This window comes from Ochotona princeps, unplaced genomic scaffold (genome assembly GCF_030435755.1).
Source record: "Ochotona princeps isolate mOchPri1 unplaced genomic scaffold, mOchPri1.hap1 HAP1_SCAFFOLD_320, whole genome shotgun sequence".
Lineage (NCBI taxonomy): Eukaryota > Metazoa > Chordata > Mammalia > Lagomorpha > Ochotonidae > Ochotona > Ochotona princeps.
In genome coordinates, this window is record NW_026700005.1 from 140,388 (window position 1) to 156,950 (window position 16,563).

Below are 16,563 nucleotides of genomic sequence, written 5' to 3' on the forward strand. Positions count from 1 at the left end.
CCCATAATGGATCCCTGGCATGCCAGGCTAGGATTTAGCCACTAGGCTATTGTACTGGATTCAAGTATGTTACTTTGATTCAGGGTCTTTACTGTCAATCAGTTTGATGTTTATTCCACCATTAAGATTCTCTGGAATCTTTACATATCATTTGATCATTTTTTTTTAAAGATTTATTCATTTTATTACAGCCAGATATACACAGAGGAGGAGAGACAGAGAGGAAGATCCTCCGTCCGATGATTCAGTCCCCAAGTGAGTCACAATGGGCCGATGTGCGCTGATCCGATGCTGGGAACCTGGAACCTCTTCCGGGTCTCCCACGCGGGTGCAGTGTCCCAAAGTTTTGGGCCGTCCTCAACTGCTTTCCCAGGCCACAAGCAAGGAGCTGGATGGGAAGTGGAGCTGCTGGGATTAGAACCGGCGCCCATATGGGATCCTGGGGCTTTCAAGGCGAGGACCTTAGTCGCTAGGCCACGTCGCCGGGCCCAATCATTTGATCATTTTCTTAACTGACTAAAATATTTTGCAAACAATCTCTCTTTGTTGATAATGTTAATGGCCTTAACACTTCGCTGTAATACCCCTAAGTTTCTGAAACATTTGATAAACCATCTGATGGAAGATCTCTTTCCCTGTGTTACCATGCCTTTCAAATCAATCAATCTGCCATGCCTTCAGTGGAGGGTCCCTTGTTCCCTGTACTGTGACCTCCAGGAAGGTGCAGGTGCCCACCAGCATGGCCTGAGACAGACAGACAGGAGTGTGCAGCTGGCCCTGTGTCAAACCCTGTGCTGGGTCACAGCAGGCTGTGGGATGAAGTCACACAGGAAATGGCACCAGGAGTCCATCTTGCAAGCACCAGCAGAGTAAGGGTGATGAGTCTCCGCATCCAGCCACACACGAACAGCAAAGACAGGGGCCACAGAGCAAAAACAGAGGAAACTACCCACTGGGAACCTGTACGCATCTCTGGAAGACCATAGCCCAGACAGCTAGTTTGTGGGGAACAGGAGAGAGGTAGTAAATGGAGGGAAGCAACATGGGCCAAGGAAGATGCCAGCCCCTGATCCCAGAGTTAGTCCCTTACCTGGACCTGGAGTAGCAGTTATGGTGGAAGTGGGAGATGCATGGTGGGCGCAGGGTGAACAGAGCTGCCTCTGGAGTGGCAGTCAGGAGAGTCCCCTGAAGATGGCTCTGTGTCACTGGCCAAGTCTGCCTGGTCCTGGAGTACCAAGCAGGGCAGTGGGCAGGCTACATGTTAGAGGACCATAGCCATGTCCCCAGGCTTGGGGTGGGTGCTCAGGGCTTGTGAAGCAGCCACAGAACAGGTGTGGCCTAGAGCAGGAAGCTGGGATTCAGCTAAGTCAGCCTGGCTCTGGAGTGGCTTGAAGGCTTGCTCAGAATGTGGGTTGGAGTGGAGTGGGGGGTTTATGGATGTTAGTGATGTGGCCTGGCCCTGGAGTGGAAATCTGGGGGTTGAAGGCAGAGGGGGCGCTGTCCAAAGTGCCTTGGCTCTGTAACAGCAGCCACTGCCACGGGCTGGGCAGGCTAGAGTGCTAGGGTTGCCAGTGCATCCAGATTGTCTTTATATTAATAGGCAGGGTGGGATTGCTAGATTTGCTACTGGCACAGTGAAAGCAGGAGGTGGGCTAATGGTCTGCTGGGTGTGCCGGGTGGCTGAGTGACTGTGCCTGGCCCTGGGGCAGCTGCTGTGAGGCAGGTCAGGCTGGCTAGTTGTGTTGGGGATGCCAGGTTTTGAGGCCCTGGTGATACAGCAGACAGCATTGAGTGCTGGGGTGGCGGTGGTGCAGGCATAACTGGCTGAGCACACCTGGACCTGGAGAGGCTGGCTGGTGGGTCTGGGCGTAGGGTTGCCATCCAAGTTGGTCCGGTTCTGCAACAGCCAGGGGACCAGCAGGACAGTTATGCTGGGTGTGTGGGGATGCTGGAAGGGCCTGTGTGGTCCTGAAGAGCAGGTGGTGTAGGGAGGGAGGGACATCAGGGGCATGGGAGAGTTGGTGTGAGCCTGGAGTAGTCTTGCAGGGCGTTGGCACTAGAGGCATTGGCAGGAGTGCTAGAGGCATGGTGGGCACAGGACAAGCAGGCCTGGAGCTTCAGAAAGAGTGTGGTGCCTGCAGGATGGAGTGCTTATACACTGGCCCAAGTGGCCTGTCCTGGCCTTGGAACAGTGGGCATGTTATCAGGGCTGATAGTCAGAGGCGCAGAGTACCAGTGTGTCAGCAGCTGAGCAGTCCCGACCAGTCCTGAGGAGTCTGGTGGGTCGGCGGCAGTCAGAGAGAGCAGGTTACTGGCTGAGCCAGGCTGGCCTTGAGCTGCTGATGGGGCAGATGGACAGGCTTGCTACATGCATGTTGGGGTTGATGGGATGGTAGCAGAGCCTTCGAAACCCTGGAGGGTTTGACAAGCAGGCTGGGAGCTCGGTAAGTGCCATCTGGGCCCATCTGACCTGGCATGCCACAGCTCGTTAGTGGGGTGGCTGCGTTTTGTGGCATGTTATTCTGGCCAAGCCAGTCTGTCCCTGGAGTGGCAGGAAGAGCCACCAGGAGTAGCCTGAGCGAGGCATGATAGGCGGGGTGGAAGCACAGGTTTTTCCTGCCCAGAAGACCTGTGTGTGCTGCAGCAACCAAGACAGGAATTCTAGAGGCACTGTGGGTCCAGGGAGAGTGAGGCTAGACCTGAGGATCAAGGTGGATGGCAGAGGTGGCAGGGTCTGTGTTAGAGCCAGCCTAGAACTGATGTGGCAAACAGGGCAGCTGGTGGACTGCTTGGTGTGTGTGGTTGGTCCACAGAACTGGCCTAGGCTTCAAGCAGTGAGCAGGGCTGGAGGGCCTGCTTGTTAAAGGCTTGTGGATGGTTTTCCACCTGGCCCTATAGCCACGAACAGGTAGGCAGGGGGACATGGTGGGCATCACGTGAGCTGGTGTGGTCCCTAAGTGTCAAGCGGGATGGTGGGCAGGCATGCTTAATGAAAGGAGAGGCTGGCCTAGCCTGCCTGACCCTGTAGCAAGCAGAAGGCAGTTGTGGACATGAAGGCAATGGAGTAGTGTGTGAGGAGTCAGACTGGATCTCCTGGCCCCTTTAAACTGTGAGAACAGGGTCTTCCCCTATTTCCATGTCCTTCCTGTTCCCTTCCTCTGGGGAGGGAACACAGGGATAGAATCAGCATGTTAATCCTCCTTCACAGCTGTTGTCACGTCAAACGCAGTGAGATGTGGCTCACACTAACCTCATCTCTGGGTCACTGTCAAAGGAATTGCACTTCAGCTTTCAGCTTATCTCCAGGATGGTGTTGTGGGGTGCAAGCAAGATCATGTCGGGCATGTCTCAGGTTTATTAAGGAGTCTTTGTTAACCAAGTTTGGTGATAACAGGGCCCACTAGAAATTAACAAATGCCAAGTCCATGTGGCAATACACTCTGAATGGAAAGCTTGAGAGGCAGAAATGGTCAATACTCAGATGTCTGTCTGTTAATCTAAAGACCTATGTCCCAGCTTCCCCAGCAATATAAGTTATCCTAAAGAGATATACAGCGAACAGCCAGGACAGACTTACAAGGCTGCAGACATCAACATAACTCTGGAAAGTAAACACGTTAATAATACAAAGTATCTTAGAAGTAACATCTTCACTGTTATGTTCAAACAGTGAACAGAAAGTGAGGAACACAGACACACAGCAGCCATGCACAGGGGTTACCTGTCCTCAGACAGGTTCTGGGAGGCCTAGAGTCAGAGTTTCGGAGCCACGGAAGCACATGACCAAGAGAGTGAGACCCTCCCAATAGGGAGCCTTTATTGGGGTTTGTGAGGGGAGTGTTTACACAGCAATGCAATACCTCCCCCTCTCAGGTTCCAGGTGATGATGGTGACTGTCCCAGGTGGGCAGAAGGGAAAGCCTAGATGGAGTGGGGGCTGTGTCTTTCAAGCTGGTGACCCTGAACTGGCTGCCTACCCTAGCCACAAGAAAGAAGCCACAAGTCTGACCCTCTTTTTTCTGGGCAAGGTGGTAGACATTACTGCCCATTGCGAATAAGTTTTTTCTCTCCTCCGGGGTGATTCATGTGAAACCCTCCCTGAGACAGTGCATAAAAGACACTATTTCTACCATTTTCTATGGTCTTTCCTCCCTTGGACCCCATCCTGCCACTAGGGCAGCAACTATTTTCCTTCCTCTTATTAAATAAATCCTGCTTTGCAAACTAGAGTTGTCTGTATGAAAATTGTGTCTTGTGAGACAAGAACAAGGTTCTTGCTGCTTGTTATGCTTCAAATGCCTTGCAACTCTAGCCCACCTTGCCCTGGGCCAGCAGGAAGTCCTCATGGGCAGACAGGCTAGAGTTGAATGTTGGGGCTGCCCAGCTGGCCTGGCCTGGAGGAGCTTGCAGAAGGGCTATGGATGTGGGACACACCACTGGAAGGACAAGTAATCTGATGCGGTGGGCATGTTGTGGGGTGGGGGACTCAAGGCATGCAGGGTGGCCGACAGGGCAGGGTGGCTGGCAGAAGGGACCCAGCACTGAGGGAACAGGATCACTGACTGAGCCCGACTGGTTCTCAGCAACAGATGGTGGACAGTGTGACAATGCGATTGGGCTAGAGGTGCAATGGCACTGGCTCACCATGGCTGGCCCTGGATGGGCAAATGGGGAGACAGAGGGAGCATGTTAGAGGCTCACCCTTCCCCCAGCAAAATTTGGTCCTGAAGTGGACGACTACAGTGCTGTGGGAGCAGGGACACTGGCCAGGACAACTTGGCTCTGAAGTAGATGGTGGGGGAAGAGCAGGTGTAGAGTACACTGGCCCTGTAAAAACTGCCAGTGGACAACTTGGGTCCTTGGCTTGTTGTCTTGACCCCTTGTCCCTGGAGCACAACAGTGTTTGTGCCCAGCAAGCATGGGGGTGCCAGCTAAGCCCTCTTGGCCCAGGATTGGACAGCGGGCAGGGTGGAGTCACTGTTCAAGCACACGTGGCCCTGAAGCTCGTGGCAGGCAGATTGCAGCTGATGGGGTTTGTCCTCAGCCTGGTTTTGCAGTGGCAATCAGGGCAGCATATCCCTGGTGAGACAGTGGATGGTGGGCAGTCGGTGGACTCACAGGGTGTGGTCTGAGTGAGCAGCTGGCACAGTGGGAGGACTGGGATTGCATGGCATGCTGTCTGATAGGGTCCAGGCAAAGGCCCAGAGTTGGGGTGCTGTGTGTGATGCTAAAGTAGGTGAGACTGCGCAGCCTGCAAGCTAACGATGCTGTGCAGGATGCACTGGCCTAGGCGGCTTGGATGACATGGCCCTAGAGTGCATGGCGTGCATGCTGGGCCTGTGAGGCAACCTCTAAATAGGCCTAGCCCTAGAACCTCAGGAGGGGACTGTGGATGAGGAAGGCCTAGAGGGGCGTGAGGCACCAGCTGTGTCCACCTGACCCTGGATGACTTGCAGACAAGCTGGGAAGAGGGGGCTGGAGCATTGATTGTTGGCGAAATGGACAGCAGGCAGGCTTGGGGCACAGGAGACGCTGGCTCAAACAGCAGGTCCTTTCAGCAGTGGTGTGTGAGCTGCCTGAGCAGGGCAAGTTCATGGAGCCTCAGGTGGGCGAGGAGCCTGCTAGGGGCACTGGGTGGCTGGCAGAGCCTACCTGGTTCTGCTGCAGCAAGCAGAACAGCCTGCCGGGGTGTGTGTGTGTGTGTGTGTGTGTGTGTGTGTGTGTGTGTGTTTGGTGGATGCGGTGGATTGCAGGCAGAATTTGCCTGACCTTGGAGTGGCAGGCATAGTGGGAAGGCTAGAGGCTCCGGGATCATCGACCTAGTCCCTGAAGCTCTGGAGCATTCAGCAGGCAGGCTAGAGGAGCGTGGGCTCCATTGATGCTGGCGTGATCCTGGAGTACTATCCTGATGGGTGCTAGAGGTGCAGGGTGAGCAGGCAGATTGATTCTGTTTGCCTTCAGCAACCTGGGATGCAGAGGGCCAGGAGGACTGGAAGTTCCTGCAGTAGGGGACAGGGCAGGAGTGCTAGAGGAAGTGAAGGATAATGGGTGGGTCTGACCATGGAATGCAGGCTGAGTGTCTTGCAAGAGGGCTGGGAGAGACTGGCTCCACCCTGGAGCAGGGGGCGTAGTGATGGGAACCCCGGGCCAGTGGCCAGTCCAGCATACCCGACCCAGGGAGAGGCTGTGTGAGTGAACAGGATCGTTGCCCAGCTCGCCTGGCACTAGAGCTGTGACTGGGCAGACATGCTACAGGTTCATAGGGGTAGGGGGAAAAGAGGTGCATGACCAAGGTCACTGGGCCCTGGACTGACAGGCATGTCCAGCAGGTTCACCTATTCTTCTGTGGGGATGGCTGTGGCCAAGCCAACCTGGCCCTAGAGCAGCATGTGGGGTGTCAGGGTAGGCTGAGAAGCGATGCTAGGGACTTTGGCAAAACTATCCTGGCCCAAGAGGGGTGCAGCAGCGGCTGTGAGCACTTGGGGCACTGGCTAAGACCACCTGGCCGTGTTGCAGATGGCTTATGGGAGGGGTCATTGTAGAGACTCACTGTGGGCCAGCACAGCCCAGCTGTCCCTGGAAGGGCTGACAGGTGGGTTAGGATTGTTGGGGATCTAGGCACAAGCTCTTTTAGCCCTGGAGTGGCATGTAGGGACAGCAACCTAGAGGTGAGTCGCTCAGCTGCTGAGTAAGCCTGCACATGCAGTGCTGGCATGGTCATTGGGGGTTGAAGTCGCTGGCACCTTCCAGGGGAAATCAGCTACCAGGACAAGTGGCACTGGCAGACAGCCTTGCATCAAAAAGGGGCAGAGGCTGTGGTGAAAATCATTCACTTGACTGCTGCTTATTTGTTTTTCAAGGTTTATTTATTTTTATTACAAAGTCAGATATACAGAGAGGAGGAGAGACAGAGAGGAAGATCTTCCAACCAATGATTCATTCCCCAAGTGAGAGCAACAGACAGTGCTGTGCCGATCCGAAGCCAGGAACCTGGAACCTGTCGCTGTCCCGCAGCGATGGACTTGGTGCACGGAGCCGATAATAACACGCGTGGACCCTGACTGATGGTCAAAAGCCGTAGTTTATTAGTAGCATCAGACTTTATACACTGAGGTTCATACAGGATTAGGGAGGAAGTATTGAGCACATCAACAAAACCATCAATGCTTTTGTTTGGAACTCTTTTGTCTTGTATATTCCACCAGGTGATCTCATATACATACTGTCCACTCAACTGTTCTTATGCAAATGATATCCAATAAGGTCCAACCAACTGTAATCCTGTGCTCACTGACCTTCTATGGTCACAATGTCCTCCTACAAATCCCCCTTCTGTGTTTTGTAAAATTAGGCCTAAAAGATGTATGTAGGGGGAACATGCTCTTGGAAGAGCAGAAAAATGGGGAGAAACAATATTACATATTATATAATTTCTGCCGAGGTAACATGCTTTTGTGTTTAACCGAAATCAGAGTGGCACAGGAACAGTGTAAAGACCAACACTGACATACATAGCAGCTGAGTTCAATCATAACATCAAAGTTCTTTACAGTTACATCTTGTTTAGCATTAACAGTTTTAAATTGATAAAAGCTTTTCAGGGAGATTCTTAACCCAATTTAAACTTTGCAGTTTATAGTGATTAAGCACTGTTTTTACGGAACTTTGCATTTAACAATTGAAGAATAGAAAAGTCTTAGGCAGGTGAGCAGGGAAATCCCCAACAATTTAATGAGTGAGGAAGAATTTAACTCTACATGGAGCTCACAAGCAACCCTGATGGTTGGTGTAAGAGAGGGCTGGGAGCCAAGGCTGGAACTAGTTAAGGGCTAGAGGAAGCTCCTCCTACAATCCTTTTGTCTCTGAGTGCCTCCCGGGGCTCCTGGCTTAAGTTCCCAGGTCACCAGACCCTATGAGCAGGGTACTGGGCTGCTTCAATCCCTTGTGAGAAATCCAATAGGAAAGGACTGACCTCAGAGTTCTCGGCCTCCAAGGGCACTCATCTTCCTTGTGATCTCCTTGGCAGTCGGGATACGGTTCTCGATGTCCTTGATGAGGCAGATATCCACTGCTTCTGCAGCGAAAGCACATGGGAGGCCTCCGAGGGTCTCCGGGACTAGGATAGAGGGCTCCTCTTATCCTCCTGCTCCACCCTGAGATCCCCCTTGCTCTATACACACAACCTCCTTTAAGAGGGTGTCAGAGTCGTCCTTGGATGCCACCACAAATTTCTATGGCTTTTCTAATGTCTAAGGTCATTAAAATCTATAAATAACAAGTTACACTTAAAGTCTTCCTCAAACATTCTAAGAAGGTGGAGAATTTCTCTGCACTCCTGACCTGTAGTGGAACCAGAGGAATATTAAACAAATTTAGCTTTTCAGTTCTTAGAGGCAGCTCCACTGGGGGTTCCATCTTCTCCAGGGGCAGCGTTGAGTTCAAGGGAGTTGCAGCACTTTCGAGGTCAGATGAGCCAGTTTTGAGGATCCATCAGGAAATTCTAGGGACAAGAGCATAACCTTTCCCACGGATTATTAGTGTTTATCAAATGCATCATAATGTCAAGGACAGTTGCGCTTGATGCACCAATCTCTTAGGATCCCTCACGTCACCCGGTGTTGGAAGGGGTCTGGCCTCCTCCTCCTCCTCCAATGTCTCCTTGATGGAGATGGATCTTTCAGAATGAAGTCGCGAATTTGTCTTACTGCAGGCGCTTCCTCCGCTGAATGGAGTCCAGGGCTTTACATTACCAGCTGGCACCCACACAGGCTGCAGCTCAGTTTCTGGAAAAACACAAACAAACCCTCTTCCCACAGTTAGCAAGGGGTCAGGACCTCTCCACTTGTGAGTGGCTGGGTTCCTCCATCAAACCAAAGGCATCTGTGTTGGGCCTGCAAGCAGCCTCTAGTGACGCAGAGCTGGTGCTCACCAGGAGACAAAATCTGAACAAAATTTAAGGTGAGTAAGACCAAATTAATGCATTTACAGGGGTAGCATATTCCCCCCTCTGCTTTTAAAGCATAACTTTAACATCTTTGTGATTTTACAATCCTATCAGAAAGCTCTGGGCGTGGCTGCAGGTTGCCACAGCCCCAAGGCAACCTGCTCTTGATAAACAAACAGCAACACATGATAACAATTTGAAACAACTTTTTAGGACAAAATGTTAAGACACACATGTATGCGCGCACACACACAGACACACACACACACTTTTGGAGACTTAAAAATATTATTCTCAACCAAGCTTAGTAGTAGTGTTCACCAAAAACCAGTAAGTGAAACCATTAAGTCAATAGTTTTGAACCAAGAAACTCAGACAAAAACATTGATCATGCTATGAAATCCTTCCATCAATCTAAAATTGCAAATTTCAGTCTTCCCAGCAATACAGCCATGTTAAGAATACATAATTAGCAACGCAAACTAAAATTAAACCTTCACAACTCCATGGATGTATACAACGTTTTGACACAATAAAATTTTACTCCATTTGCTATTTGGCAATAATCTTAGTATAATCCAATAGCCTGGTCAACTGTCTCCACAAAATGGGAGATAGATCCGTTGTCATTCTTGAGGCCTCGTAAGAATACCAAGGGAATCCCTAGGATTTGAAACCTTTGAATTCTTAAATGCTTTTTTAAGGATAGCTAAAAATATCTGAAACAAGATTTGTTGTTGACATTAGCATAACACATGATAGATTACAATTGGTTATTGATGCGAGATCATCACTCAAATATCTTTAAAACAAATACAAAACCTTGACACATTAAAGGCAGTGAGAGATTGGATAACCAACCAAAAACACAAGAATTACATTAATACATGCAATTAATACATGCAAACACTTTGTAGACAATGAATATCACATTAACTTATACCTTGAAATAATCAAATAGTGTTCGAGTTCAATTTTATACCAAACTATTTACGATAAAATTTCACATTTTTATTAAATGTCCCCCCACAAAACCCTCAAGATTTACAAAAGCCTAGTATCTTTGAATTCCAAGCTCCCAAAAGTTGCAATGGATATACAGATGAAGTCAGTTTGCTAAACATCTACCACAACAAAAGACCTTGAAATTGGTGATTATTGTGAAATCCAGCCGTTAAACTGAAGGCCTGTATTCCAGCTTCCTCAGCATTACAAAATATTCCAAAAGACATGTAGTTGCAACTTGGGTACATTAACAAAGGAAACAGCAAACATTCACTTTATAATGATATAATGACATCACCCAAACACTCCTTAACGCAAGAACATCGCTTTTGTTAATTTTGAACAATGAGAACTTAATGAGACAGTGAACATAAAAATTAACTTAATATAAAGACTTGTACTTAAAAATTAGTATACATGATTAAGCAATGCTGTATAGGAAAAAGTGCTATATGAATAACATGCATACACCACAACTGATTGGAATTTCAGCCTCCAGGATTTATACTTGCAGGGTGAGGAGCACAGGTGGGGCAATAGGACAGTGGCAGTTTTAAGTTTGTAGCTTCTCTGCAGATTCCTGTTTTGTAAACCTGTGAATGTTTGGGACCTGGGGCTGACCCCTCCCAGAGTCTTCTGGCCACAGGCATCTGCCATCACGGTCGAATTTGGATTTACATTCTTTTTTCCAGTGTCGGCCTCTTTGGCACTTAGGACATATTCCAGGGGAGTGACTGTTAAAAGTATCCGCATGGTATTTCTGAGTTGAAGGAAGCATTCGGCAATCTTTTCTAAGGTGTCCTGGCTTGCCACAATTAAAACATTTAGCCTTCATTTGTTTTTGAATAGCAAAAGTTTCAAGTGCTGCTAGGCGGGCACGGTGTTTAAATGTCCCTATGCTGCGACAGGCTCTCAGGTAACCCAGAAGATCCTCTTTTTCTTTTATAGGACGAATAACAGCCTGGCAGTCCTCATTTGCATTATCAAAGGCCAGTTGCTTTAACAACAATTTCCTAGTGCCTTCTCCCCTAACTTGTTTTTCAATGGAGTCTGTCAAACGTCTTACAAAATCAGCATAAGATTCTTTGGCTCCTTGAATGACTTTTGTATAACTGCCTGCAAATTCAGACCCAGTTTCAGTTTTCTCCCATGCCCACAATGCTACGTCTCGTATATGCATGAGCGCAGCTTGAGGTAGCTGTATCTGTTGCTCTGTAGTAACCCACTGTCCATCTCCAACCAACATATCATAAGTCAGTTGTCCTCCACCAGGGAGTTGCCGACCTGATGCTCCTAAGGTTCGCAGTTTTTCTTTAGCCATATCGCTTCTCCACATTTTCCATTGTAAATATTGAGAAGGAGAAAACCCTATTTTTGCTCTTATTTCAAAATCATAAGGAATCCAGTTTGCTCCCTGGCTCCAGCCATTTAAATATTCCCACACATAAGAAGAAGTAGGTCCATAGGACACACAAGCCTTTTTAAAAGCTATGATGGCATTAACATCTAGGCTTTCATAGGTAGGTTGGTTATTTTCTTGACTAAGTATGATTGGAAAAAGCAATCAGAATTCATGAAGTCTCCGGGGAACATCAGTCATTTGGAAACATTTTTGATCAGATTTAAGAGCAAGACGGCATGGGCTGATATTTAACTGTTGCTTTATCCCAGCCTCATTTACCTCACTAGAGAAATCCTGTGGTTTAACACTGAAAATTTTCTTTTTCTTAGTTCTGATTTCATTTTCAGTCACATTATGGTAACATCTTCCAAGTTTTCTTTTCCTAATTTCCACATCTGTAGTATAAGGCCTTTCTCTTTTAGCTGCATTACAGTGGCATCTCCTCGTGGGAGGGTCTCTCACACATTCTTTCTCATCTTCATCTGTAGTATAAGCCATTTCTTTCCTAGCCACATTACGGTGGCGTCTCCCATTAGGGAAATGTCTCACAGGCTCCTCTTGGCCATCCTCCTCATCTGTACTATGAGGCGTTTCCTTTTTAGCCATATTACAGCGTCCTTTCCTGTTAGGTGGGCCTCTTAAGGATTCCCTTTCTCTTTCTTCCTTGTCCATACTATGAAACACTTCTTTTTTACCTACATTTTGGGGGTGTCTCCCCTTAGAGGAATTTCTTGCAGATTCCCCTTCTAAAATTATAATAATAGCTCTAATTAAAGCCGATATAATCCAAAAACTAACTTGAATATCTTCTATCCTTCCGGCCTTTTCACCATTTTTCTGAGTAAAATTCTTAAGTCCAGTTTCTAGTGTCCATTCATCTGGAGACCAAGAATTATATTCACTAACCAGCTCTAAATAAGAACGCAATTGCTGCCCAGTTATCTTCGTTCCACTTTTCACTAAAAAATTCTGCATAAGAGAGATAAAAGACTGTGCCCTACACTGGTTCTGGCCCATTGTCCCACTCACCACTTTCTGTGGGGGTCTCCGCTGCACTTTCTCTTCTTCTTTCAAGCCCCTGTTCAGGCGCCAGTTGTCGCTGTCCCGCAGCGATGGACTTGGTGCACGGAGCCGATAATAACACGCGTGGACCCTGACTGATGGTCAAAAGCCGTAGTTTATTAGTAGCATCAGACTTTATACACTGAGGTTCATACAGGATTAGGGAGGAAGTATTGAGCACATCAACAAAACCATCAATGCTTTTGTTTGGAACTCTTTTGTCTTGTATATTCCACCAGGTGATCTCATATACATACTGTCCACTCAACTGTTCTTATGCAAATGATATCCAATAAGGTCCAACCAACTGTAATCCTGTGCTCACTGACCTTCTATGGTCACAATGTCCTCCTACAGAACCTCTTCCAGGTCTCCCACGCGGGTGCAGGGTCCCAAGGCATTGGGCCGTCCTCAACTGTTTTCCCAGGCCACAAGCAGGGAGCTGGATGGGAAGTGGAGCTGCTGGGATTAGAACCGGCACCCATATGGTATCCTGGGGCATTCAAGGTGAAGACTTTAGCCAATAGGCCATGCCGCTAGGCCCTAAATGTATTTTTAAAAAAGATTTATTTACTTCCTATTAGAAAGTCAAATTTCAGAGATAATGAGAAACATAGTGGAAGGTCTTCCATCTGCTGGTTCACTCCACAAGGGGCAGCCTCTATTGGAGCTGAGATGATCTAATGCCAGGAGCCAGAAGCCTTCACCAGGTTTCCTGTGTGGTTGCAGGGTCCCAAGGCTTTGGGCCATCCTCAACTGCTTTCCCAGGCCACAAGCAGGGAGCTAGGAGGGAAGTGGAGCAGCTGGGACATGAACTGACACCCATATGGGATCCCAGCATGTGCAAGGAAAGGACATTTGCACTTGGCTACCACAACTTGCCTAAAAACTATTTTTACAAGTGATAATTCCAAAATTTATCTTGTTACAGAAGTTAAATAAAGTGCCAGAATTGGAAGCTTTTGGAATTCTGAGTGCCTGTCAAGAATGCCTTGAAGGCATAAATTATCTGATTGCAATAGAATCTGTTTACATAATAGGGTACAGATCAGATTCTCCTCCTGTCTCTGTATCTTACTTAGCAATAAAAATAAACTAAATCTTTTACAAAAAAAGCAAATAATTGTATTTAATCACGAACAAACATTGTCCATAGGTCACAAGAGGCTAGTTATTCTTATTTTTATAGACAATGTTTATCTCAGTTAAATAAAAAATGTTTAAAGATTTATTTATTTTTATAGCAAACTCAGTTATACAGAGAGGAGAAGATTTGTCTGATGATTCTCTCCGCAAGTGACCGCAATGACTGAAGCTGCACCATTCCGAAGCCAGGAGCCAGGAACTTCTTCCAGGTCTACCATGTGGGTGCAGGGTCCCAAGGCTTTGGGCCATCGTCAGCTGCATTCACAGGCCACAAGCAGGGAGCTGGATGTGAAGCGGGGCTGCCAGGATTAGAACCGGTGTCCATATGGAGTCCTAGCGCATTTTAGGCGAGAAGTTTAGCCACTAGACCAATATGCCAGGGCCTAAATCAAAATTGAAGATGTAGAAATCTCTGATTGAATATTCATTGCTTTTGGAGGGCTCTGCTCTAGCAAGTTACTGGACAAGTTTTGAAAGTAACGTTTTGATTTGTTTTGTTTGTAAGTAGATGTTACTTAGCTTGTCCTGTACCCCATCCCTCTGGATTAGGGGTGGGTGTGAGTGAAGCATACAAAAGAGAAAAGAAAATGCTTAAAGCTTGGAAAAACTGCAGTTTCAAGCAGAGGAAGAGGGAGGAGGAGGGGAGAAGTGGTTGTGGCCGCTCAGATTCTCAGTGAGGAAAGCTAGCTAGGGAACTTCAGACAGAGGAGGGTGAAGAAAGGAGTGAGATGTGAGAAGTAGGTGGAGCACAGTGTGACTTAGAGAGAGGGGAGAGGGTGGAGGGAAATACTGATTATTGATCAGATCGTATAATATTGCTTTACAGGCAGTTGGCTTATGCTGTAGGCACAAGGAATATTCAAGTGGCTGCACAAGCCAGAACTGAGCTGATCCTAACTTAGGAGCTAGGAACTTCTTCCGAGTCTCCCATGCGTATAAGAGTTCTTATACTTTGCACCATCCTCCACTGTTTTTCCAGGCCACAAGGAGGGAGCTGGATGGGAAGTGGGGCCACCAGGACAGGAAACATTGCTCAAATGGGATCCTTGCTAGTGTAAGACGAGGACTTTTATCCACTAGGCTGCTGTGTCATGCCCAAATGATAGATTTCTATAATGACAAACTGCAAGGATGAGCACAGGTCGCATTCATGTGAGGTGTTGAAATTTCCAATGACCTATAGTCCCAGGAACAAGGTCAGAGTTATACACATCCAGGCCCAGCTCCAGACATGTAGGGCTCGAGACATGAGGAGGCAGACAAGGCTTGTGAAAGTTCATAAAACACAGCATGCAGTACAGAACATGTCACATAAACCTGCACAGTAGGTGGGGATCCATTTATAGTCTCAAGTTTGTATTGCATATAGTGAAAACCAACCATTGTGGCAATCCATTAACAATATTCACAAATAATAGGGGTCTGGCACGATGGCTCAGTGGCTAAATCCTCAGCTCACATGTGCTGGGATCCTATATGTGCACCAGTTCATGGCCTAGCTGCTCCACTTCCCATCCAGCTCCCTGTTGTGGCCTGAGAAGGCAGTACATGATGTCACAGAGTCTTGGGACCCTGCTCACATATGGGATACCTGAATGAGGCTCCTGGCTTCAGATCAACTCGGGTCTGGCTGTTGTGTCCACTTGTGAAGGGAACGAGCAGATTCAAGGCTTTTCTTTCTGTCTCTCCTTCTGTATGTAAATTTGTTTTTCCAATAAATAAATAAACACAAAAATAAATTAGTGAAAGTCATTAAGAAGGAAATGGCATGTAAACAATAAATTCCAGGAATATAAACAATTCTTCATAAAACTTGTAATCTTTCATGAGATTATGAGAGGATTTTCTGAAATACGTAGGTGTAAGATGTATTTAAAAAGGTGCCGGGGTAGTAGCCTAGTGGTCTAGCCCCTTGCCTTGTATGTGGCAGGATTGCATTTGGGCACCAGTTCTAACCCCAGCAGCCTTGCTTCCCATCCAGCTCCCCACTTGTGGCTAGGAAAGCTGTTAAGGATGGTCCAAAGCCATGAGACCCTGTATCCACGTGGAGACTGGGAAGAGGCTCTAGGCTCCTGGCTTCAGACTGGCACAACTCTGGCCATTGTGCCCACTTAGAGAGTGAATCAGCAGAAGGAAGATCTTCTCTGTCTCTCCTCTTGTATATCCTATTTTCCAACAATAATTTTTAAAAATCCTTACAAGAGATATGTTATAAAACAAAAACCAAAAGCCACACATTATGGAAACCAAGTAACAGATATAAATATATACTGCATAACACAGGAAATATACATATAATATTAATTACGGGCCTGGCGGCGTGGCCTAGCGGCTAAAGTCCTCGCCTTGAAAGCCCCGGGATCCCATATGGGCGCCGGTTCTAATCCAAGTAGCTCCACTTCCCATCCAGCTCTCTGCTTGTGGCCTGGGAAAGCAGTCAAGGACGGCCCAAAGCTTTGGGACCCTGCACTCGCGTGGGAGACCTGGAAGAGGTTCCAGGTCCCGGCATCGAATTGGCACGTACCGGCCCGTTGCGACTCACTTGGGGAGTGAAACATCGGATGGAAGATCTTCCTCTCTGTCTCTCCTCCTCTGTGTATATCCGGCTTTCCAATAATAATAAAAAAAATCTTTTAAAAAAATATTAATTACATATAGCACTCACTGCTGGTTTTATTTTGCTAGATTGAATCTGGACAAGCCCCCTTCTCTCTGTGTCTGTCACACATTGTTGTGAATGTGTAACCAGGAAATTAAACCCAGAAAGGAAATTGTAGCAGAATGATCAAGGTTTTTTTGGTAAGATTTATTTATTTTATTGGAAAAGCAGATGTACACAGAGAGGAGAGACAGAGAGGAAGGTCTTACATCCGATGATTCACTTCCCAAGTGGCCCTAAGGGCCAGTAAGGTGCCAATCCGAAGCCAATAGCCAGAAACTTCTTTCCGGGTCTCCCTCACATGTGCAGATTCCCAAGGCTTTGGGCCATCCTTGACTGCTTTCCC